General features: G+C 34.0%; 1 long non-coding RNA gene across 1 annotated transcript in view; it reads right to left on the bottom strand.

Annotated features, from left to right (window-relative positions):
* The window catches only part of LOC126932673 (uncharacterized), a 79203-nt gene that overhangs the window by 49614 nt on the left and 4885 nt on the right, over window positions 1-24704 (bottom strand). Inside the window, exon 2 of the long non-coding RNA XR_007718274.1 lies at window positions 19318-19578. This is a non-coding gene — a long non-coding RNA (uncharacterized LOC126932673). The remainder of the gene's footprint in view (window positions 1-19317; window positions 19579-24704) is intronic.

Genomic DNA, 24704 nt, shown 5'->3' with positions numbered 1-24704 from the left:
TTAAGTTTTATTTATTTATTTATTTATTCATTCATTTCTTTTTTTTTCTTTTTATTATTATAAGTTCTAGCATACACGTGCATAACGTGCAGGTTTCTTACATATGTATGCTTGTGCCATGTTGGTGTGCTGCACCCATCAACTTAGCACCCATCAATTCGTCATTTACATCAGGTATAACTCCCAGTGCAATCCCTCCCCCTTCCCCCCACCCCCCTCCCCATGATAGGCCCCGGTGTGTGATGTTCCCCTTCCCGAGTCCAAGTGATCTCATTGTTCAGTTCCCACCTATGAGTGAGAACATGCAGTGTTTGGTTTTCTGTTCTTGCGATAGTTTGCTGAGAATGATGGTTTCCAGCTGCATCCATGTCCCTACAAAGGACACAAACTCATCCTTTTTTATGGCTGCATAGTATTCCATGGTGTATATGTGCCACATTTTCTTAATCCAGTCTGTCACTGATGGACATTTGGGTTGATCCCAAGTCTTTGCTATTGTGAATAGTGCTGCAGTGAACATACGTGTGCATGTGTCTTTATAGCAGCATGATTTATAATCCTTTGGGTATATACCCAGTAATGGGATGGCTGGGTCATATGGTACATCTAGTTCTAGATCCTTGAGGAATCGCCATACTGTTTTCCATAATGGTTGAACTAGTTTACAATCCCACCAACAGTGTAAAAGTGTTCCTATTTCTCCACATCCTCTCCAGCACCTGTTGTTTCCTGACTTTTGAATGATCGCCATTCTAACTGGTGTGAGATGGTATCTCATTGTGGTTTTGATTTGCATTTCTCTGATGGCCAGTGATGATGAGCATTTTTTCATGTGTCTGTTGGCTGTATGAATGTCTTCTTTTGAGAAATGTCTGTTCATATCTTTTGCCCACTTTTTGATGGGGTTGTTTGTTTTTTTCTTGTAAATTTGTTTGAGTTCTTTGTAGGTTCTGGATATTAGCCCTTTGTCAGATGAGTAGATTGCAAAAATTTTCTCCCATTCTGTAGGTTGCCTGTTCACTCTGATGGTAGTTTCTTTTGCTGTGCAGAAGCTCTTTAGTTTCATTAGATCCCATTTGTCAATTTTGGCTTTTGTTGCCATTGCTTTTGGTGTTTTAGACATGAAGTCCTTGACCATGCCTATGTCCTGAATGGTATTACCTAGGTTTTCTTCTAGGGTTTTTATGGTTTTAGGTCTAACATTTAAGTCTCTAATCCATCTTGAATTAATTTTCATATAAGGAGTAAGGAAAGGATCCACTTTCAGCTTTCTACTTATGGCTAGCCAATTTCCCCAGCACCATTTATTAAATAGGGAATCCTTTCCCCATTTCTTGTTTTTCTTAGGTTTGTCAAAGATCAGATAACTGTAGATGTGTGGTTTTATTTCTGAGGACTCTGTTCTGTTCCATTGGTCTGTATCTCTGTTTTGGTAGCAGTACCATGCTGCTTTGGTTACTGTAGCCTTGTAGGATAGTTTGAAGTCAGGTAGCGTGATGCCTCCAGCTTTGTTCTTTTGACTTAGGATTGTCTTGGCAATGCGGGCTCTTTTTTGGTTCCATATGAACTCTAAAGCAGTTTTTTCCAATTCTGTGAAGAAACTCATTGGTAGCTTGATGGGGATGGCATCTAATCTATAAATTACCTTGGGCAGTATGGCCATTTTCACGATATTGATTCTTCCTATCCATGAGCATGGTATGTTCTTCCATTTGTTTGTGTCCTCTTTTATTTCACTGAGCAGTGGTTTGTAGTTCTCCTTGAAGAGGTCCTTTACATCCCTTGTAAGTTGGATTCCTAGGTATGTTATTCTCTTTGAAGAAATTGTGAATGGAAGTTCATTCATGATTTGGCTCTCTGTCTGTTACTGGTGGATAAGAATGCTTGTGATTTTTACACATTAATTTTGTATCTTGAGACTTTGCTGAAGTTCCTTATCAGCTTAAGGAGATTTTGGGCTGAGACAATGGGGTTTTCTAAATATACAATCATGTCATCTGCAAAGAGGGACATTTTGACTTCTTCTTTTCCTAACTGAATACCCTTGATTTCTTTCTCTTGCCTGATTGCCCTAGCCAGAACTTCCAACACTATGTTGAATAGGAGTGGTGAGAGAGGGCATCCCTGTCTTGTGCCAGTTTTCAAAGGGAATTTTTCCAGTTTTTGCCCATTCAGTATGATATTGGCTGTGGGTTTGCCATAAATAGCTCTTATTATTTTGAAGTACGTTCCATCAATACCGAATTTATTGAGCGTTTTTAGCATGAAGGGCTGTTGAATTTTGTCAAAGGCCTTTTCTGCATCTATTGAGATAATCACGTGGTTTTTGTCTTTGGTTCTGTTTATATGCTGGATTATGTTTATTGATTTGAGTATGTTGAACCAGCCTTGCATCCCAGGGATGAAGTCCACTTGATCATGGTGGATAAGCTTTTTGATGTGCTTCTGGATTCGGTTTGCCAGTATTTTATTGAGGATTTTTGCATTGATGTTCATCAGGGATATTGGTCTAAAATTCTGTTTTTGTTGTGTCTCTGCCAGGCTTTGGTATCAGGATGATGTTCGCCTCATCAAATGAGTTAGGGAGGATTCCCTCTTTTTCTATTGATTGGAACAATTTCAGAAGGAATGGTACCAGCTCCTCCTTGTACCTCTGGTAGAATTCAGTTGTGAATCCATCTGGTCCTGAACTTTTTTTAGTTGGTAGGCTATTAATTATTGCCTCAATTTCAGAGCCTGCTATTGGTCTATTCAGGGATTCAACTTCTTCCTGGTTTAGTCTTGGAAGAGTGTAAGTGTCCAGGAAATTATCCATTTCTTCTAGATTTTCTAGTTTATTTGCGTAGAGGTGTTTATAGTATACTCTGATGATATTTTGTAGTTCTGTGGGGTCAGTGGTGATATCCCCTTTATCATTTTTTATTGCGTCTATTAGATTCTTCTCTCCTTTCTTCTTTATTAGTCTTGCTAGCGGTCTATCAATATTGTTGATCTTTTCAAAAACCCAGCTCCTGGATTCATTGATTTTTTGGATGGTTTTTTGTGTCTCTATCTCCTTCAGTTCTGCTCTGATCTTAGTTATTTCTTGTTTTCTGCTACCTTTTGAATGTGTTTGCTCTTGCTTCTCTAGTTCTTTTAATTGTGATGTTAGAGTGTCAATTTTAGATCTTTCCAGCTTTCTCTTGTGGGCATTTAGTGCTATAAATTTCCCTCTACCCACTGCTTTAAATGTGTCCCAGAGATTCTGGTATGTTGTATCTTTGTTCTCATTGGTTTCAAAGAACATCTTTATTTCTGCCTTCATTTCGTTATGCACGCAGTAGTCATCCAGGAGCAGATTGTTCAGTTTCCATGCAGTTGAGCGGTTTTGATTGAGTTTCTTAGTCCTGAGTTCTAGTTTGATTGCTCTGTGGTCTGAGAGACAGTTTGTTATAATTTCTGTTCTTGTACATTTGCTGAGGAGTGCTTTACTTCCAATTATGTGGTCAATTTTATTTCATTTATTTATTTTTTAGAGACAGGGTGTCTCTCGGTTGCCCAGGTTGATCTCAAACTCCTAGGCTCATGTGATCCTCCCACCTCAGCCTCCCAAAGTCCTGGGATTATACACATGAGCCACTGAGCCCAGCCAAAATTATGGGTTTTAAATTTTGTCATCTTAACTATTTTTAAGTAGTTTTAGATGATTAACATTCCCTGAAGCAATATGAGAGCTATTGGAATACTTTTTTACACATACTAAACAGAGAATGTTTTCTGGAGTTTTTATTATTTTGCCAAAAAAAAGAGGTAATTTTATTTCTTTCTCTTTATTTTCCAGATCTTTATGTATTTCAGTTGATATCACTTCATCTATTTTTTTTTCTTTTCTTTTAGAGACAAGGTCTCATTCCATCACTCAGACTGGAGCACAGTGGTGTGATTGTAGCTCACTGCAGCCTGAAACTCCTGGGCTCAAAGGGTCCTCCCATGTCAGCCTCCAGATCAGTTGAAATTATAGGTGTGCACCATCATGCCCAGCTAATTTTAAATTTTTTTTTTTTTTTTTTTTTGTAGAGACAGGGTCTTCTAGTGCTGCCCAGGCTGCTCTCGCACTCCTGGACACAAGCAATTCTTCCTCCTCTGCCTCTCAGAGTACTGGGATTAAAGGCATGACTAACCACACCCCACCCATCTATTTCTTAACATGTGTGTATTTGATATTTGGATGTGACATCATATAACAGAGAACTCTTAGCACAGTGAAATAAACAAGTAAGTTATTTAGAGGTTGATTTATTTTCCATAAAAACCAGGAGATAATAGCTTTATGCATCAAGTTCCCCTTTCAGGTAGAATGACTTTTACATACATATATATATATATATATATATATATATGTATAATATATATATATAATACAGATGTATATATATGTATAATATATATGTATAATATATATTATACATATTATGTATAATATATATACATTATATATACATTATAATATATATGTATAATATATATGTGTAATATATATGTATAATATATATATATAATACAGATATATATGTATAATATATATATATAATACAGATATATATATAATACAGATGTATAATATATATATATTATATATATATATATAATACAGATAGGATCGATCTATCTATCTATCTATCTATCTATCTATCTCTCTATCTCTCTATCTATCACCTATGTGATAAAAGCGAAGCTTTCGCCAATGGCCAACATTTCTACCTATGGCTGATGGACAAGAACTGTCATAAGGCCCTCCCTAATTTCAAAGGAACCCGAGAATCATATCCAGCTGGTGCCATCACTGTCCCAAAAAAAGCAGTTTCTGTTATTAAGAAAAAAGGTAAGTGACATTAGATAGTTTATCAATCTCTATTTCATTAACCTTTTATAGTTCTTTTTTTTTTCTAACCTTTTTACTTTTTGGTCCATTTTTCTGTTCACCTGCTCTATTTTTTCCTCTTTATATTATTATACAGTTTGGTATAATGATGTGCTGGTAAATGTTTAACAACTAGCTCTCATCACAAAATGAAAGAGCCTAATTTGTAGCATTTTTTAATATTTATGGCATAAATGCTGTTACTGTGGTCAATCTCACATTCCCAAAGTAATGTAATTAAATGTGGAGTTAGAAAGGAGATGAGCAGTAATACACCATTATCTAGTAATTCCACGCCAAAGATACAATAAAGATAAACTTGAAAGCATAGATAATAGTACAATGCAGTAAACTAATTAGAAAGTGATGTTTTTCCATGTTTACTACTTTTATTTCTTATTTAATTTTATATTTATATAATTTTCATAATAATGACTGTATTTAACAACTGACACAAAATTAATGTAACGGTTGGCTCTTACAAGCTATGAGCTGGCTCCAGCATACAAGTGGTTTGACATGCGTGTCTGTTTCTGTATGTGAGAGAGCATGTTTATGCTAGAACACTCTTCTTAATCATATTTTATTTTTACATACCAATAATTTGTTTTTAATTTTGATAGAGGCATGTTCAGATCTCTTCATTGCTATTTTATTTTTGCATAATTCTAGTATTACATTATAATTAAATGAAATTTTGTCTTGCATCATCAATGAGGATTAGATTTTCTTGTAACTTTAAAATTTTTTCATTTATTTATGAACTTCACAAGCTACTAAGTGCTAAGTGTAGTTTTAGGTACTGGAGATACAGAAGTGACGTCTTTGAAAGTACTTGCTCTGAAGAAGTGGGTTTGTGTTGGGAGATGGGGAGTGTATCTGGAGTAGGAAGAAAAGGGTTAGTAGCCAGCCTACAGCTTATCACCATTCCCATGAGGACATACATGCAGTCAGAAAAAGAAAAATGTTCAGGTCAACTCATCTTGACAACATGTTATCAGACATTCTGATGGTATTTACCAGAAGAAAACAGAGTCTTTATCTGTGAGATGCTTTTCTCAGGACCTGCTCTAGTTGCTTATAAAACATAAATCTGGAATTGATGGAATTATGGAGCAAAGTATCCTGGAAAACATTATATCTCATGTAATTATTAGGTATAAAATGCATATATTTTATGATCAGTAAAGTTACTTTTGTATAAACGATGCTTCAAATGCATTGCTTTAAACCTCATATGTTAAATCTCAATCCAATGTCCCCAATGAAAGAAGACATAGGGATATGTGCTGATGGTTTTAGACTGTTTTAGACATGCTCTTCCTTGGTCATGCGATTGCCTGTATCCATTGAATTTTTTTTTTTTTTTTTTTTTTTTTTTAAGACAGAGTCTCCCTCTGTCGCCCAGGCTGGAGTGTCGCCCAGGCTGGAGCCATCTCGGCTCACTGCCAGCTCCGCCTCCCGGGTTCACACCATTCTCTGGCCTCAGCCTCCCGAATAGCTGGGACTACAGGCGCCCACCACCACGCCTGGCTAATTTTTTGTATTTTTAGTAGAGATAGGGTTTCACTGTGTTAGCCAGGATGGTCTCGATCTCCTGACCTCGTGATCCGTCCGGCTCCCCCTCCCAAAGTGCTGAGATTACAGGCGTGAGCCACCGCGCCCGGCCCATCCATTGAATTTCTAGTAACATTTCTTATTGGTCAGATCTCTTTGATTTTCATGAGTCTGGCCTGGTTTTTTTGTTTGTTTGTTTTTAATTTGAGGGATAGCAAATAATACTAAAGAAAATATCTGATAATAACTACTATGCAGATAATTAAAATTCTTTCAGTTTCAAGAATTTTAAAATGTGACTGATTTAGAGCTTGTGATCAGAGAAAGACAATTTGAGAAGACAATGTTTAATTTTGAACTGAAAAGTGAGTGATACAACATTCCAGAAGAGCATTCCAGGCAGAGACCTGGCAAAAGAGCCAAAGATGAAAATGAGCTAAGTTCACATCGAAAAACTGAAGAAATTCCAGATGTCGAAAATGTCATGGGATTGGGTAAGAAAGACAGAACATAAGTCCAGAAAGATGAAGAGATGCCAAGTAATTCAGGCCTCATAGCCACAGGTGAAAAGTTTAACATTTATTTTAAGTCCCCAGTGAAGCCATTAAAAAGTGACAAAATATATTTATATGGTTTCTGTGTGAAGAATTAATCGTAAAGAGCCATGATTGAAAACAAAGAGAAATTACATACAAGAAATTGCATACAAGAAAACAGTCCATACAAGAGAAGATACTGACTTTGAACAGGGAGTTAGGAGTGGAATGGAAAACAAATGGAAGGATTCAAAATAAAGAGGTAGGGTCTAATGCAGTCATTCCAAATTGGTTTATTTTGTGCCTAGAGAACATCTGACAATATGTGGATACCTTTTTGATTGTCACAACCGGAGACAGAGATGGTACAACTGGCATCTAGATGGTAGATGCCTGGAATGATGTTAACCATCCTACAAAGCACAAATACAAAGAATTATCCAGCCCAAAATTTCAATGGTGTTGTGGTTGAGAAACCCTGGTCTAGCAAAATTTTTGCTAGATTAGGTACATAGGTGTGACAGAAAGGGGGAGCCAAAGTCTGATTTCCAGATTTTTAGGTCTGAGACATTATTGATCTTCCTTTTCTTGTACACATTTTTAAATTTTTTTAAATGTTAGTTGATTTAATTTAATTTTCCTTAATATTAGTAATTTAATTTTCTTAATTTAATTAAGATTGATTTAATTTTCTTAAATGTCAGTAATTTAATGTTTATTTTATTTGTTCTGTATAAGTTTTATAAATTTTTGCATACTCTTAACATTTGACTCATTGGAACTTTTAATTTCTAACTTAATTGTATTATGGTTGTAAAACGTGGTCTAAATTAAAACATTGAATTGAGATTTTATTTGTGCCAAATGCATCTTCACATACTCCTTGCCCATATACCCCCTGCCCAATGATGTTTAATTGAAATGCTTTAAAATATGGAAAACAGAGAGAAGAGAAAATAATCTTCACTTTATTTTTTACAAAATGATAATTAAAAACAGAAAATTCTTTTTGTTTATAAGTACGTATAAAAAAGAAGTGTTCCAATAACTTCACTGCATTTACATTTTCATAGTTTAATTATAAGCAAATTTTCATTCCTTTTTGAATTTTTTGAAGTATAATATATAGAAAAGTTGAGAAATCGTACGTGTATGGTTTGATGACTTCTTACAATTTAAATTCCCCCATGCAACCAGCACCTAGATCAAAAAGCAGAACATTGACAGCACTCCAGAAGTCCCTTTAATGCACCCTTTTATTCATTGTGCCTAAAGGGTAACCACTATTCTCCTTTTAATGCCATATATTATATTAGATTTTCAAAAACCTTTTATCCTGAGAACCATACAAATAAAGATTGAATTTTATTAATTCAACCATATGTTGTGAGATACATTCATAATGTTTGTAGTTGTAATTCATTCACTTTCATTGTTCTACAGTATTCTAATTGATAAGCAGTTGAAAATTTATTCCTACATTTTACCTATGGTAGTTGCCAGTATTCTACCATTATGACTAAGGCTCTTACTTTCATTCTTGTGCATATCATTTGAACATGTATGTGCATTTCTGTTAGGAATATACTTAGAAGTTAAAAGGCTGGTTATGGATATGCTCTCCTCTAGTAAACACTGCCAAATGATAGAATAAATTACTGTACAACCAGCCATGTGTGGATTTTTAGTTGCTCCATATGTCTACCTTTTTTCCTTTTCTCTTTTTTTCATTTGAGCAATTGTGAGTATGCAGCAGAATTGTAATGTGATTTGAATCTGCACTTGCCTGATAAATAATAAAGTTGATCACCTTTTCTTACGTTTATTGCCCATTTGGATATTCCCTTGTAAAGGGCTTTTAAAGTGTTTTGTCTAGACATACATATTTTTCAGTTTGTTTGTTTGTAGTCAAGAGGTCTTCTATTTTCATTTACACCTATTATGCCATGAATTCATAGGAAATAGCTTCCAGCAGCTCGGCTTCGCACGGGGTCTCAGAAAGTATACTTATTTGCGTGGAGCAGGCTGGCACTTCAGTTAAACTCACATGTGTTTCTCTTTTGCTTCCTTCTTTTTCTGATCATTTTCCTTCCTGCATTTCAAAAAGTTATCTCGGCTGTTAGAACGCTTAATATGCTCAATATGTACACTAATTATCTTGGCAAGAATCTTGCTCTTAACTTGTTTGTTTATAACAATGCCAACAGTCTGCTGGGTACGTTGTAGAGAGAATATTCCAGTTTTTCCATGGTAACATTTGTGGGGCATTCCTTTCTGAACAGTATGCATTCCTTTGATGTCTGCAGTATCACCATTCTTAAAGATTCACATGTATATGGCCATAGGAGCACCTCCATGTTTTCTAAAAAGCCTACAGAACATATATTGGGTGCTTCTCCTCTTCTTTCCCTTTGTGTTCATCACTTTGGCGGATTACTGGAAGAAGGAGGTTCTAACTGAAAGGCTAAATTTAAAGTGTGAGTAATGTTTTAAATAGTACACAGTATTTTGTAACACATTTCTTCAGCAATAATTTCTGCTATAAGTTTCATGTATACTCTTTCAGTGATAACCTATGCAAATATAAAGTTTTTCATATTTTTATATTTATATAAATATAGAGTTATAACAAAAGGAAATCTGTTATGACTTTATATGGATGTATGTAAGCGCATTGTATATGTAAAAATTATTTTTAAAAAGCAAATGGCAGGACTTGCACTTCTGGGAAGATAGAGCGAGGCATTTTTTTTCTGTTCCTTTCATTAAGTACAATAACCCCCCCCCAGGCATTATATATAACATAAATATAAGAATATTTGCAAAAATAGAGAAAAGAAGGCAGACTATACAGTAACTTGGGACACAAGCAATGACATGAAGGGAATTTTACTGGGGTTTCTTTTTGCCTCATATACTCTAGGCTGGGTACTGAAGAAACCAGAAAAAAAAAAAAAAAAAAAAAAAAAGCAGCAGACAAAAATGTCCCCAGGAAAAGCATACTCTCTCAAGTTAGAGAACCTGGAATGGAGCAATTTAGAAAGATAGAAAACTTTTAGATAATCACTGTATTCCTGCTAAACAGTGCAGAAAAATTATGGCCTCATTTTCATCCCTACCAGCAAATGTTGAGGGGAGAGTCTAGACTTCAACTCTTGCCCAGCTGTACCAAGACATATCCATTATCCTGGCCCTCTAATGTAGTATCAAAGAAAAACCATTGAGAGTTAGGACTTTTTTATTCTCATAGACAGTAACAAGGTATTATCCTTATTCACTTACCAGAGTGATCTCAGAAGATATCTCATAAAATAAGATTTTTAAAAATTATTTTTTTATTTCAATAGGTTTTTAGGGAGCAAGTGTACACTGTACCCAAAGTGTTGTCATTTATCCCTCATCTCCTGCCACAGTTTCCTCCAAGTCCCCAAAGCCCAATGTATCATTCTTATACTTTTGTGTCCTCATGACATAGCTCTCATTTATGAGTGAGAACATATGATGTTTGGCTTTTCATTACTGAGTTACTTCAGTTATAGTAATAGTCTCCAGTTCCATCCAGGTTGCTGCAAATGCCATTTTCATTCTTTTTTATGACTGATTGGTGTGTGTGTATATGTGTGTGTGTGTGTATATATATCCCTATATATATTTCCATATATAGGGATATATATTAATCTATATATAGGGATATATATGGATATATATGAATATATATGGATATATTTGAATATGGGGATATATATGGATATATAGGGATATATATGGATATATATGATATATATATATCACATTTTGTTATTCACTCATTGATTAATTGATGGGCATTTGGGCTGGTTCCATATTTTTGCAGTTGTGAATTGTGCTGCTATAAACATGCATATGCAAGTATCCTTTTCATATAATGACTTCTTTTCTTCTGAGTGGATACCTAGTAGTGGGATTGCTGGATCAAATGGTAGATCTACTTTTAATTCTCTAAGGAATCTCCACACTGTTTTCCTCAGCAGTTGTACTAGTTTACATTCCCACCAACAATGTAAAACTGTTCCCTTTTTACCACATTCATGCCAATATCTATTTTTTTTTTTTTATTTTTTGAACATGGCCGTTCTTGCAGGAGTAGGGTGGTATCTCATTGTGGTTTTGATTTGCATTTCCCTGATAATTAGTGACGTTGAGCATTTTTCCAAATACTTGTTGGCCATTTGTATATCTTCTTTTGAGAATTGTCTATTCATGTCTTTAGCCCGCTTTTTGGTGGAATTGTTTAATTTTTTCCTGATGATTTGTTTGAGTTCTTTGTAGATTCTGGATGTTAGTCCTTTGTTGAATGTACAGATTGTGAAGATTTTCTCCCACTCTGTGTGTTGTCTGATAACTCTGGTTATTATTTATTTTTCTGTGTAAAAGTTTTTTAGTTTAATTAAGTCTCATCTATTTATCTTTGTTTTTGTTACATTTGCTTTTGGGTTCTTGGTCATGAAGTCTTTCCTTAAACCAATATCTAGAAGGGCTTTTCTGATGTTATCTTCTAAACTTTTTATAGTTTCAGGTCTTAGATTTAAGTATTTGATCCATCTTTAGTTGATTTTTGTATAAGGTGGGAGATGAAGATCCAGTTTAATTCTTCTACATGTTCCTTGACAATTACTCTAGCACCATTTGTTGAGTAAGGCGTCCTTTACCCACTTTATGTTTTTATTTGCTTTGTTGAAGATCAGTTGACTCTAAGTATTTGGTTTTATTTCTAGGTTTCTCTATTCTGTTTCGTTGGTCTATGTGCCAATTTTTATAGCAGTGTCATGCTATTTTGGTGGCCAGAAAGATATAGAAACTCTAAACAGGCCAATAACAAGCAGGGAGATGGAAACGGTAGTAAAAAAAAAAAAAAAAAAAAAAAAAAAAAAAAAGCCAACAAAGAAAAGTTCAGGACCAGATGGATTCACAGCTGAATTATATCAGACATTCAAAGAAGAGTTGGAACTAATACTATTGACACTATTCCAAAAGATAGAGAAAGATAGAATCCTCCCCAACTCATTGTGTAAAGCTAGTATCCCCCTAATACCAAAACCAGGGTAAGATATAACAAAAAAAAGAAATGTACAGACCAATATCACTGATGAACATAGATGCAAACATCCTCAACAAAATACTTGTCAACAGAATCCAACAGCATATCAGAAGGATAATCTACCATAATCAAGTGGGTTTTATACAAGGGAGACCAGAATGGTTTAACACATGCAAGTCAAAAAATGTCATACACCATGTAAACAGAATTAAAATTAAAAAGATCCCATAATTATCTCAATAGATGCAGAAAGAGCATTTGACAAAATCTAGCATCCCTTTATGATTAAAGCCCTCAGCAAAATCAGCATATAAGGGACATACCTTAAAGTAATAAAAGCCATCTACGACAAACCCACAGCCAACATTTTACTGAACAAGGAAAAGTTGAAAGTATTCTCCCTGAGAACTAGAACAAGACAGGGATGCCCACTTTCAGCACCTCTGTTCAACATAGCACTGGAAGTCCTAGCCAAAGCAATCAGACAAGAGAAAGAATAAAGGGCATTCAAATCAGTAAAAGGGAAGTCAAACTGTTGCTGTTTGCTGATGATATGATCAGGACCTAGAAAATGCTAAAAACTCATCCAGAAAGCTCCTAGAACTGGTAAATGAATTCAGCAAAGTTTCAAGATACAAAATTAAGGCCAATCTAACACAAAGATGTGAAAATCCTAATTGTGTATGTAACAAATAACAGAGCTGGAAAATATGGGAATTGAAATCTGGTAGAACTGAAAGGATAAATAGACAAATGCACAGTTATAATTGGAGAGTTTACTTCAACACCCTTTCTCAACAGGTGAAAGAACGCAGAAAATCAGCAAGGATATAGAAAAACTCAACACTGAAGCAACAGGGTATAATCAACATTTATGCCCCCAAAAATAGAATATGCACTTCCCCGCAACCTAGCATAAGCCATATACCAAGATAGGCTATATTGTGGGTCATAAAACAAACCAAGCAAATTTAAAATCATATAGAATATGTTCTCTGACTATAATGGGATCAAATGATACTGATACAGAAATCAATAGCAGAAAGATAACAGAAAAATTTTCGAACATTTGGAAACTAAATGACTAATTTCTTAGCAATGCATTGTCAAAGAACAACTCTTAATGGATAATTTAAAATGCACTGAATAAAATGAACATGAAAATAAAATACATCAAAATTTGTGGGTAGAAGTTATAGTGATGCTTGCTGGAGGGAAATTGTAGTAGTAAATAATTAAATTAGTAAATAGGAAATGTCTTGAGTGAGTTAGTTATCAAAGTGCCCACTTCAAGAATCTGGAAATAGAATAGAAAAATAAACCCAAGGCAAGCAAAAGAAGGTAAAGAATAACAATAAGAGTAGATACCAATAAAATGTAAAACAGAAAAAAAAGCACAATAATAAAAATGAAGCTTGTTCTTTGAAAAGATTAATAAAATTGACAAATTTCCATGAAGACTGACAAAGAAAACAGAAAGAAGACACATATTGGTAATGTCAGGAACAAAGCAAGGGATATCACCATGGTCCCTGTTGATAGTAAAAATATAATAAGGGAATATTATCAGTATAAGGATAAAAAGAAAATTCTACACACAGAAATTGATCACTTTACATAAAATAGACAAATTCTTCAAAAAGTCTAAACTACCATAACTCATCCAATATAAAATTTATCCAAAATAAAATGTATCCAAAATAAAATTTTTAGTGGCTATATAACTACTAAGGATATTAAATTGTTATTTAAACTCTCAGAAAGTAAATCTCCTGCCCCAGATGGTTTCAATGGACAATTAATTCTACCAATTGTTTGTAGAAGAATTAACATTAATTCTACACAATCTTTTCAGAAAATAGGGATGGAGGGAATGTTTCACGATTTATCCTATGTACCTCGTATTGACACTGATACTAAAACCAGACTAAGTCAGCACACACACAAAAAGGAAATTACAGACCAATGTCCCTCATGTATACAGTTTCAAAAATTCTTGACAAATTTTATAGAAGTCAGCAATGTGGAAAAATAACTGTACATTATCAACCAAGAATATTTATTTCCAGATATGCAAGACTGATTCAATGTTCAAAAATCAATCAATGTAATCCACTATATTAACAAGCTAAAAAGGAAGTCACATGGTCATATCAATCACATAGGAAAAGGTTTTGGCATGATTCACTTTCATTCATAAAAAAAATTCAGAGACTAGAAATGGAAGAAAAGTTTGTCGATTTGAGAAAGAGAATCTATAAAACCTATAGTTTAAATTATATTAAAAGGTGAAATATTGAATGCTTACCCCCTAAGCTTAGAAATAATATAAGAATGTCAATCCTCACTACTACTAGTCCACACAGTACTGACATTTCTAGCAAGCATAGTAGGACAATAAAATGAGAGTTAAAAAAATTACTGCTTGGAGAGAATTAATTAAAACTGCTTCAATTTTAAGATGACATGATGTTCCACAAAGAAAATCACAAGGAATGTAAAATTAGTAAGAGGGTTCAGCAAGGTGGCTATACATAACACATGAAATTATATTTCTATATACTAGCAATGAATACATGAAAACAGAAATTAAAAATCGAGTTTTATGTATAGTCATTCATAAGTAACTAAATGCAAGGGTTTTAATCTAACAAAACAATTACAAGGCTTGAATGCTGAAAACTATAAAACTGTTGGAAAAAAATCAAATAAATTCTAAGTAAGTGGAGAAATATTCTATATTCATGGATTGGAAGATTCAGCATAGCAAGGATGTCAGTTTTCTCCAAAATAACATATATTTGATATTGAAAAGCTAAGGAACTAAAATAGTTAAAACAAATTCTGGGGGAAAAAAGTAGGAGGAACCGTTTTACCTGATTTTAAGTCTTATCATCACCACAGTAATCAAGACTCTAAGGTATTGGCAGAGGGATAGAAACAGTCAATTGAATAGAATAGGGAACTCTCAGAAATAGTGCCACAAAAGTACAACCAACAGATTTGTGACAAAGGTGCAAAATCAATTTAAAAGATTGAAACTGGCTCAATTGTCCCACAGGACTGATATTTATCGTTTCTTATGAATAAACATATAAATAGACCCTTCCAGTCTAAAAAATTGAAAAAGTTAAATTTATCTTAGTTGAGTTCTTTTGTCAGGAAAATCAACCATCAGGCCTCCCATCTGGGAGTATCAAGGAACTTAAACTAATACATTTCTTTCCAGGTCACTGCATCTGTACCATGAGATGCCAGATCTCTCAACTATCATGATTGCCTAACCAACCACCTGCTTCCTGTTGACCAACTCTTCTCCTTAACTCTCTAATTTCTGTTTTCCCATACATGGTTACATTTCTTCCGTACTATATAATAACCCCCAATTTTACTCAGTCAGGGAGATGGATTTGAGACTGATTTGTCACCTTCTCTGCTGCAATGTTGTCTTGTGATTAGGCTTCTGTCTGGTAGGCAACAGGATCTAGACCAAACCCCTAGTTTTTTGGTAACAGGCTCAAGGATAATGTTTTTAACAAATGGTGCTGGAGCAACTGAATAGCCATAGACAACAACAACAAAACCAAACAAGAAACCCCCAAATTTTGATTTAGGTTTCACACTTTGTGCAAATATCAACTCAAAATAGATCATAGTCTTCAATGTAAAACAAAACTAAAACAACTTTATAAGATAACATAAGAAAAAATATTTGAGACATAGGTCTTGGTGAAGAATCCTTTAAAATGATATCAAAGTACAATTCTTTAAAAATATTGCTAAATTGAACTTCATTTATATTAAAACTTTTGTTCCATGAAAAACCCTGTTAAAAGACAAACTACAGATTTGGAGCAAATATTTTTAAAACTATATATCTAACAAAGAATTCATATAAGAATATACAAATAATTATCAAAACTCAACTGTGAAACCAAACTATTTAATTCTAAAATGTGTAAAGGATATAAAAAGACATTTCACAGAAGTGAATATGTGGATTGAAAACAAGCATAGGAAAAGATGTTCAACATTGCTAGCCATTAAGACCAGGATGAAATATCACTACATACTTACTAGCATGGCTAAAATAAAAGTGATGTTTAAATATTATAAATATAGTGATTTAATTTAAATATATTTAGTAAATTTATGTTATTGAATAATAGTAACTATAAAAATAGTAATAACCAAAGGATGCAGAGAATCTGGGTCTCTCACACATTGCTAGCAGAAATGTAAAATGGTACAGTCTCTATAGAAAACTACTTTGGCAATTTCTTTTAAAAAAACTAAACACACACTTACCATGCGTACTACTCCTTGGGCATTCATGGCAGAGAAATGCAGATCTATGCCCTAAATGTTCCCATGATTTCTTATAGCAGTTTTGGGGGAACTTTTCCTCGGAAATTAGAGCCTAACACTGGAAACAGCCAAAATATCCCTTAACGAATGATAGTTAAACAAACTGCAGTACATTCATACTGTAAAATACTACTCAATAATACAAAGAAGAAACTATTGATATACTCAGCACTTTGGATATATCTCCAGCATGTCTGCTGAGTTTAAAAACAACAAAAAAGCTAATCTCAGAAAGTCACATACAGTATGATTTCATTCATAAATCGCTCATGAAATGTCAATATTATAGAATTAGAAAATATTTGATTTGTTTTCAGGGGTTAGGTATGGTGGGTAGGGGTGTGACTGTAAAGATGTAGCATGATGGAGATCTTTTAGGTGATAGAGTAATTTTGTCTCTACATGACTGTAGTGGTTACATAAGTCTACCTATGTGAATGAATGGTATAGAACTATATATATACAGTGTACCAATGTTAAGTTCCTGGTTTTGATATTATTATACTATAGTTATGTAAGATATAACTGTTATGGAAAATTCAGTGAAGAGTACAGGGGACCTCCCTCTGTACTATCTTTGTAATTATTTTTTATCTATAATTATACCAAAATTAAAATATTTATACAAAAAATGTTAGCATAATGTACTCATTTATTTTCACCTGGAAAAAATTAACAATTTGTCCTGGGGATTATACCACACTACCTAATTCTTTTTATGGCTGTGTATTATATCAGTTTTTATTTGGTCCAGAATCCTTTGGTATTTTGTGGGGTTTTTTCTGACTTTTTGGTATACTAAACATTGTTGTAATAAATGTAGTTTACAGAACGGATATCAGCAAGTGCTTATCACAGTACATTCATAATAGGTGGCTACAGTGGTCATCTATTCCAAAAGAGTGGGCATACAATTTGATGAATCAGTTCCATTATAGTACTGGCTACAAATGTTCTATGTTTTGTGCTTATCTGTATGATAAATTTCTAAGAGTGAAATTACTGGATAAATCTATTTTTATTATAGCAAACTTTAAATTAGTTTTAACAATAGAAACAGTATTTCCTTATTTTATTTTATTTCTATAAAATTCCTTAAGAATATTTATTATTTAATGTAAATTTTGGAATCAACTTTGCTAACTGCAAAGTTCACACTGACATATTATTAGATATATGTTATATATGTTAAAAGTATAGATTAAAATAGGGATAAAGAGTATCTTTCTGATACTATATTGTCTCAAGATCACACTGTGAGTATAATTATTCAGGTCTTCTTAGCTATTCCTTAATTTTTTACATAGACTTAAAACATTTCTAGTTAAATTATTTTTATTTTTGAGGCTCTTGTAAACTGGATTTGTTCTTCAAAGGTGTTTTCTAATAGTACTGGAATTTTTAAATAAGTAGTTTATTATTTGTGTATTTCAAAAGTTATCTGCAGAACATGGCCTGATTTACTAGGTGTCTACAAATTTTTTGGTTTTCATCTTGAATATACAGAAAGCATCTCTTAGGCACAGTGCATGTGTGTGTGCGTATGCACGCGCACACACACCCCACCTTGGAGTTAGGTATTCTATGTGATTAAGTTCTGACTAACAAATATAGGCAGAAGTGTTATGACACATTTTCAGGCCTTCACCAGGAAAACTACTTATATAGTCCTACACATTCTCTCTCTACCACCCCAGTGTGGAGAGTTGCAGGAGATAGGTCAGTGTGGTGGGAGAAACTATAGGGAAAATGAGCAGGCAGATTACTGATATCAAAGCAAATTATACTAATAAGGTATGAACATGGAATCATCCTTGCATTCCTGGTATAAACCCCACTTGTTTTGGTATATCAATATGTGATATGCTAACCAATTAAATTCACAAATATGTTTTTTTAATCAATTATGTTCCTAAATTAAACTGTTTTTTTGAAGCTTTTATATGAATAATAGATGGCTTCATAAAATAAATTTGGAAGCTTTCATTTCTACTCCATGGTCTTGTATTAGTCAAGATCATCCAGAGAAACAGAACCAACAGAACGTGTGTGTGTGTGTGTGTGTGTGTGTGTGTGTGTGTGTGTGTGTATGAGATTTATTATGAGGAAATGGCTCACAGTATTGTGGAGGCTGAGAAATCCCACAATATACTGCCTGCATGCAAGCTGGAGACCCAGGAAAGCCAGTGGTGTAATTTCAGTCCAAGTTCTAAGGACTGAGAACTGAGGGAACTAATAGTGTAAAACCCAGTGCAAAGGCAGAAGAGTGATATTCCAGCTCAACTATGCAGGCAGGAAGCAAAAAGGAGTTAGTTCTTCCTTCTTCTACATTTTGGTTCTGTTCAAACCCTTAATAGATTGGATGATTGATTTCCCATGCACATTGGAGATGGCAGTCTATCATTGAGCCCACCAATTAAAATGCTAATTTCATCTGGGCACATGTTGTCAGGCACATCCAGAGATAATGTTTATATACACATTCCATAGAGCAGTCAAATTGACACATAAAAATCATCATAGTTTTGAAGGGTACAAATGGCAATGAATAATTTGTATCCTGTAGATATTGTGAATCCCCCCAGTCTCATCCGGGCTAACACTTCTAAAAGGGATACATCATTTACAAATTTCTCACCTTTTTAAAAATATTAAGCATATATAATTTTTTATATCTTGAAATGTTTAGAAATTCAAGTTTCATAAAAATATCAGTACCTCCAACTTGTAAACTTATTTTCCTTTTCCTAGATCCAACAAAAACATCAAAGAAGAGTTCAATAGGTAATTTCAGAAATTATTTATGTTTCAAGTTAACCAACCCTAAATTTCAATTATTTTTAAAATAATCTATGATTTGGCTCTGTGTCTCCACTCACCTCTCATATGGAATTGTAATTCCCAATGTTGGGGGAGAAACTTGGTAGGGGGTGATTACATCATAGGGGTGAGTTTCCCTCTTGCTGTTGTGATAGTGAGTGATTTCTCACGAGATCTGTTTGTTTAAAAGTATGTAGCACTTCTACATTTGCTCTCTTTTCCCCTTGCTTCAGTCATGTAGGACATGATGGCTTCCCCTTCACCTCCTGCCACAGTTGTATATTTCCAGAGGCCTCCCCCAGCCACGCTTCCTGTACAGCCTGTGGAACAAAAGATAAGTCAATTAAACCTTTTTTATTTATAAATTATACAGTCTCAGTTAGTTCTTAAAAGCAATGTGAGAATGAACTAATAGAGATAATTGGTACCAGAAGAATGGGGCATTGCTATAAGGACACCTAAAAATGTGAAAGCAGGCTTAGAATTGGATAATGGGCAGAGGTTGGAACAGTTTGGAGGGCTCAGGAGAAGACAGGAAGATTGGCAATAGTTTGAAACTTCCTAGATACTTATAAGATAGTTGTAACCAAAATGCTGATAGTGATATGGTCAGTGAAGTCCAGACTGGTCTCAGATGGAGATGAGGAACCTATTAAAAACTGGAGTAAAAGTCACTCTTGCTGTGCTTTAGCAAAGAGACTGGTGGCATTGTGCCATGGCTCTAGAGATTTGTGGAACTTTGAACTTCAGAGAGATGACTTAGGGTGGAAAAATTTCCAAGCAGGAAAGCACTCAAGATGCAGCCTCACTGCTTCTAACAGTGTAGGCTGTTATGACTTCATAAATAAATGGTCTGAAATTGAAATTTATATTTAAAAGGGAAACAGAGCATAAAAGTTTGGTAAATTTGCAGGCCAACCATGTGGTAGAAAAGAAAAACCCATTTTTTCTGGTGAGAAATTTAAGACTGCAGAAATTTTACATAAATAAAGAAAAGCCACTTATTAATAGCCAAGACTATAGGGGAAAATGCCTCAAAGTCATTTCAGAGACCTCATGGCAGCCTCTCCCATCATGGGCCTGGAGGGCATGGGGGAAAACTGTTTTTGTGGGCCAGGTCCAGGGTCTCGCTGCTCCGCACAGCCTTGGGACTTGGCATCCTGCATCCCAGCTGCTCCAGCTCCAGCCATGGGTAAAAAGACCTCAGATATGTCTCAGGCTACTGCTCCAGAGGCTGCAAGTCATAAGAAGACTTGGTAGTTTCCATGTGGTTTTAAGTATGTGGGTGTGCAGAGAGCAAGAATTGAGACTTGGGAGCCTCCACCCAGATTGCAGAGGATGTATGGAAATACCTGGGTGTCTAGGCAGAAGTCTGCTCCAGGGGTGAAGCCCTCATGGTGAACCTCTACTGTGGAAGTGCAAAGGGAAAATGTGAAGTTGGAACCCCCTCACAGAGTCCCCAATAGAGTACTGCCTAGTGGAGCTGTAGAGTCAATTTCTCCCATTTGAAATGGAAGTATTTACCCAATGCCTACATCCCCATTTTATCTTGGAAGTAACTAGCTTGTTTTCGATTTTACAGTCTCATTGGTGGAAGGGACTTACCTTGTCTCAGATGAGACTTTGGACTTGGACTTTTGAGTTAATGCTGGAATGAGTTAAGAATTTGGGGGACTATTGGAAAGGCATGATTGTGTTTTGAAATATGAGAAGGACATAAAATTTGAGAGGGGCCAGGGGCAAAATGATATGGTTTTGCTCTGGGTCCCCATTCAAATCTCATCCCAAATTGTAATTCCCAAAGTTGGAGGAGGGTTCTGGTGGGAGGTGATTGGATTATGGAGGTGGATTTCTCCCTTTCTGTTCTTGTGATTATGAGTGAGTTCGCATGCGATCTTTTGGTTTAAACGTGTGTAGCATTTCCCCCTTCACGTTCTCTTTCTCTCCTCCCCCCAGGTGAAGATGTGCCTGCTTCTCCTTTGCCCTTCTGCCATGATTGTAAATTTCCTGAGGTCTCCCCACTCATGTTTCCTGTACAGACTGTGGAACTGTGAGTGAATGAAATCTCCTTTCTTTATAAATTACCCAGTCTTAGGTAGTTCTTTATAGCAGTGTGAGAATGGACTAATATAAATATATACTTCTAATACATTTAGGTATAATTCTAAGTAAAATTGTTTTAAATTTTTTAAAATATTTTCTATTTTTCTTTTCTACTTGAACTAGTGATGTCAAAATTTACTACATTTCCAGGAATAATTACGTGTCATTTAAATTATTCTCTAATTTGAAATATTTAAGTATTGTAGAAATGGTGGAAAAATTACTCTTTTGACAGGTAGACATTTCTGACACTTCTCAAATCATTTAAGAAATTGACTTTCAATTGACTTAGATATAAGACTGGTTCTAAATAAATGAAAAAAATGGTATAATGGATTCATTACTTAAGGCATTTGGAGCCTGTGAATTTGAAAATGTCAAAACATATCTAAAAATAATCTTAGGCTATAGCAAAGACTAGATGACCCTAATTGTTTATTCGAAGGAAAAAATTATTAGAAAATGAGTTTTGAACATCAGACTAGTTCGATCATACCTAAAACTTTGCCTTAGTCTCAAGTATAAGAAATTTATAAGCGTCAATTATTTAGTAAATTAAATGATTGCAGTGTTCATATATCCTTTTCTATATAGTTACATGAATATTTTCTTACTGTTTCAAATTAAGTTCCAGAATTTTAGAAAAGTCTCTTGAGTGTATATTTTTTTCTCATTATCTCCCTCAATTATGACAGATTTTATATTGACTTTCAAAATTGTGACAATTAGGACTGAGAGAAGTGTAAAAACATAGATAGCATTTAAAATTTTAAGCTCCTGTGTCGTGAACTGAAACTCATTTAATATAAGTGTGCCAGACATTCCTCTGTGTGTTTGTTTGTGTGTGCAATGGTTTTACTGTCCTTCAATTGCTATGGGCTTTGAAAATGTATTTTTATAAATATCAAAAAACGAACATTTATTTATGCATTTTTCATTTGAATTTCATTTGAATTTAGAAAACTGTTGATATTTTAAATAAAATTATAAATATGGTTTTAGAGACATCCAAAATTAAATTTTAAAACACAATACACAAAAAACACCATGGGTGAATGTGATAATGTGATTGCTAACATTATGTATGAATTTGACTGAACTAAGGGATGCCCAGATAGCCGATGGATTTGTCCATCCCAACACCGCTATAAAGAACTAGTTTAGATTAGGTAATTGATGAAGAAAAGTGGTTTAATTGACTCACAGTTCCACAGGCTATACAGGAACTATGTCTGGAAGGCCTTAGGAAACCTACAGTCATGGCAGAGGGTGAAGGGAAAGCAAGCACATCTTACCATGGTGAAGCAGGAGAGAAAGAGAGAGAGAGAGAGAAAGGGAGAAGTGCTACATACTTTCAAACAATCAGATCTCATAAGAACTCCATCATGAGCACAACAAGGAAGAAGTCTGTCCCCATGACTCAATCATTTCCACCAGGCCCTTCTTCAATACTTGGGGATTACAATATAACATCAGATTTGGGTGTGAACACAGAGCCAAACCAGCAAAACACCATTTCTGAGTGTATCCATGGGGGTGATTTTAGAAGATATTAACATTTGAATCAGTAGTTTGAGTAAAAAAGATTGCCTTGATTAGTGTGAACAAGCATCAGTCAATCTGCTGAGGGCATAAAATAGAATAAAATGATGGAAGAAGGTTTAATTCACTTTCTCTATTTGAGTAAGGGCATCCATCTTCTCCTGCCCACAGACTTGAACTAGGACATACACCATTGGCTTCCTTAATTCTCAAGCCTTTGAGCATGAACTAGAATTATACCGCTGGTTTCTCTGGGCTTCCAGGTTATAGACAATAGATGAAGGAACTTTTTGGCCTCCATAATCATGTGAGCCAATTCCTGATAATAAATATATTTTTATCTCTTGATAGATAGATGATAGATAGATAGATAGATAGATAGATAGATAGATAACCTGTTGATTCCTTTTCTCTGGAGAACCATGATGAATTCAGTGAGAATATTAAGAAATCCTTTATCAAGTTAATATTTTGAAAATAATTCTGCCTATTATTGAAATATAACAATTTTAAATAAATGCTTCCATGCATTACAAATTTTATTCAAATGTTTACATCCTATCTTGTCTCTTTGAAGGCATAGATACAGATATAAAGGCACAGGGATAGGTAAGTAGATGGATATAGATGTATAAATATATTTGTGTATATTATTGTTATATACACAAATTTGACTTCTCTAAGATTTTATAAACATTAAGTACCTAGACATTTTACATGGTTTCCAGAACACTAAGTTTATCCAAAATATAAGTGCTTTTCCAGACAAGATGTATTATTTAAAGACTTCTAATTTCTTGTAGCATGAGGATAAAATAATAAAAATTTTAAATGCATTGCTACCTTGTTTTCTCTTGGACATCATAAGCATTATGTCATTTTCTCATTTATCGGAATAAAAAGAATTATTAATTCCAAGCTAAATTAGAATTTCATAAATAAAAGCATAATTCTTTTCATAATTCAATTTCTCACTTTCTCTTTTTTATGACATTTATTCTTACTTTAGAATGACTAAGATGATCTTTATTACATTGCTTTTTAAAAGTCTTTGGTAAACAGGCACCTGAGGTTACCTCATATTTTCCTTTGTGTAATGGATCAGCTTAAATCAGCCTGGAGGTTAATTCATCATTTTTAAGTTATACTGTAAAACTAATTAACTCACATAGCTCAATACTGCCAGTATATCTTAAAATGTTTATTTCTAATTCCCACTTGGTTTTCTAGATCCATTGTTTTATAATATTTTATATTATTTTCAATTAATATCTCTATAAAATCCCCTTGAGAAAAACATACATCCTTCTACATTATTTCTGAATATTATTTTTTGAGTGGGTTTCTTCAGTCTAATTGTAGTTTATTACTCATTTCCTTTCCTTTATGTTATAGTATTTTTCTCAACTTCTGAAAATATTCTTCACTTGAATTTATCCCTGAATAGTTACACGTAGGTATCTTTGTTCCTTTGAAAATTTTTTCTGTTTTAGTAAACAAATATTAGTTATTAAGATGTGCTACATTTCTTTGACTCCTATTATCCATTCTTTATCTTGTTAACAATTAAGAGAAGAGGTATTGGTGTTTTTTATATATGCAACTACAATTATTCTAACATTTACAAAACATTGATTGGGAACAAGATATATAGTTCCTTTTTTTCTTTTGCATTAAAATATGTGGGTTTTGCTTTTTAAAGGATTTTTAAAATATTAATTGATTCATAAGAAATATTTGTAACATTTTATTAGTTTAATACTTTTAAGTCCTTGTTTGGAGTTAATGTAAGTATTTTTGT

The sequence above is a fragment of the Macaca thibetana genome, chromosome 12, assembly GCF_024542745.1.
Source record: "Macaca thibetana thibetana isolate TM-01 chromosome 12, ASM2454274v1, whole genome shotgun sequence".
In the NCBI taxonomy this organism is placed as follows: Eukaryota; Metazoa; Chordata; class Mammalia; order Primates; family Cercopithecidae; genus Macaca; species Macaca thibetana.
The sequence above is the reverse complement of the archived record's forward strand: the minus strand, read 5'-3'. Positions and strand labels throughout refer to the sequence as shown.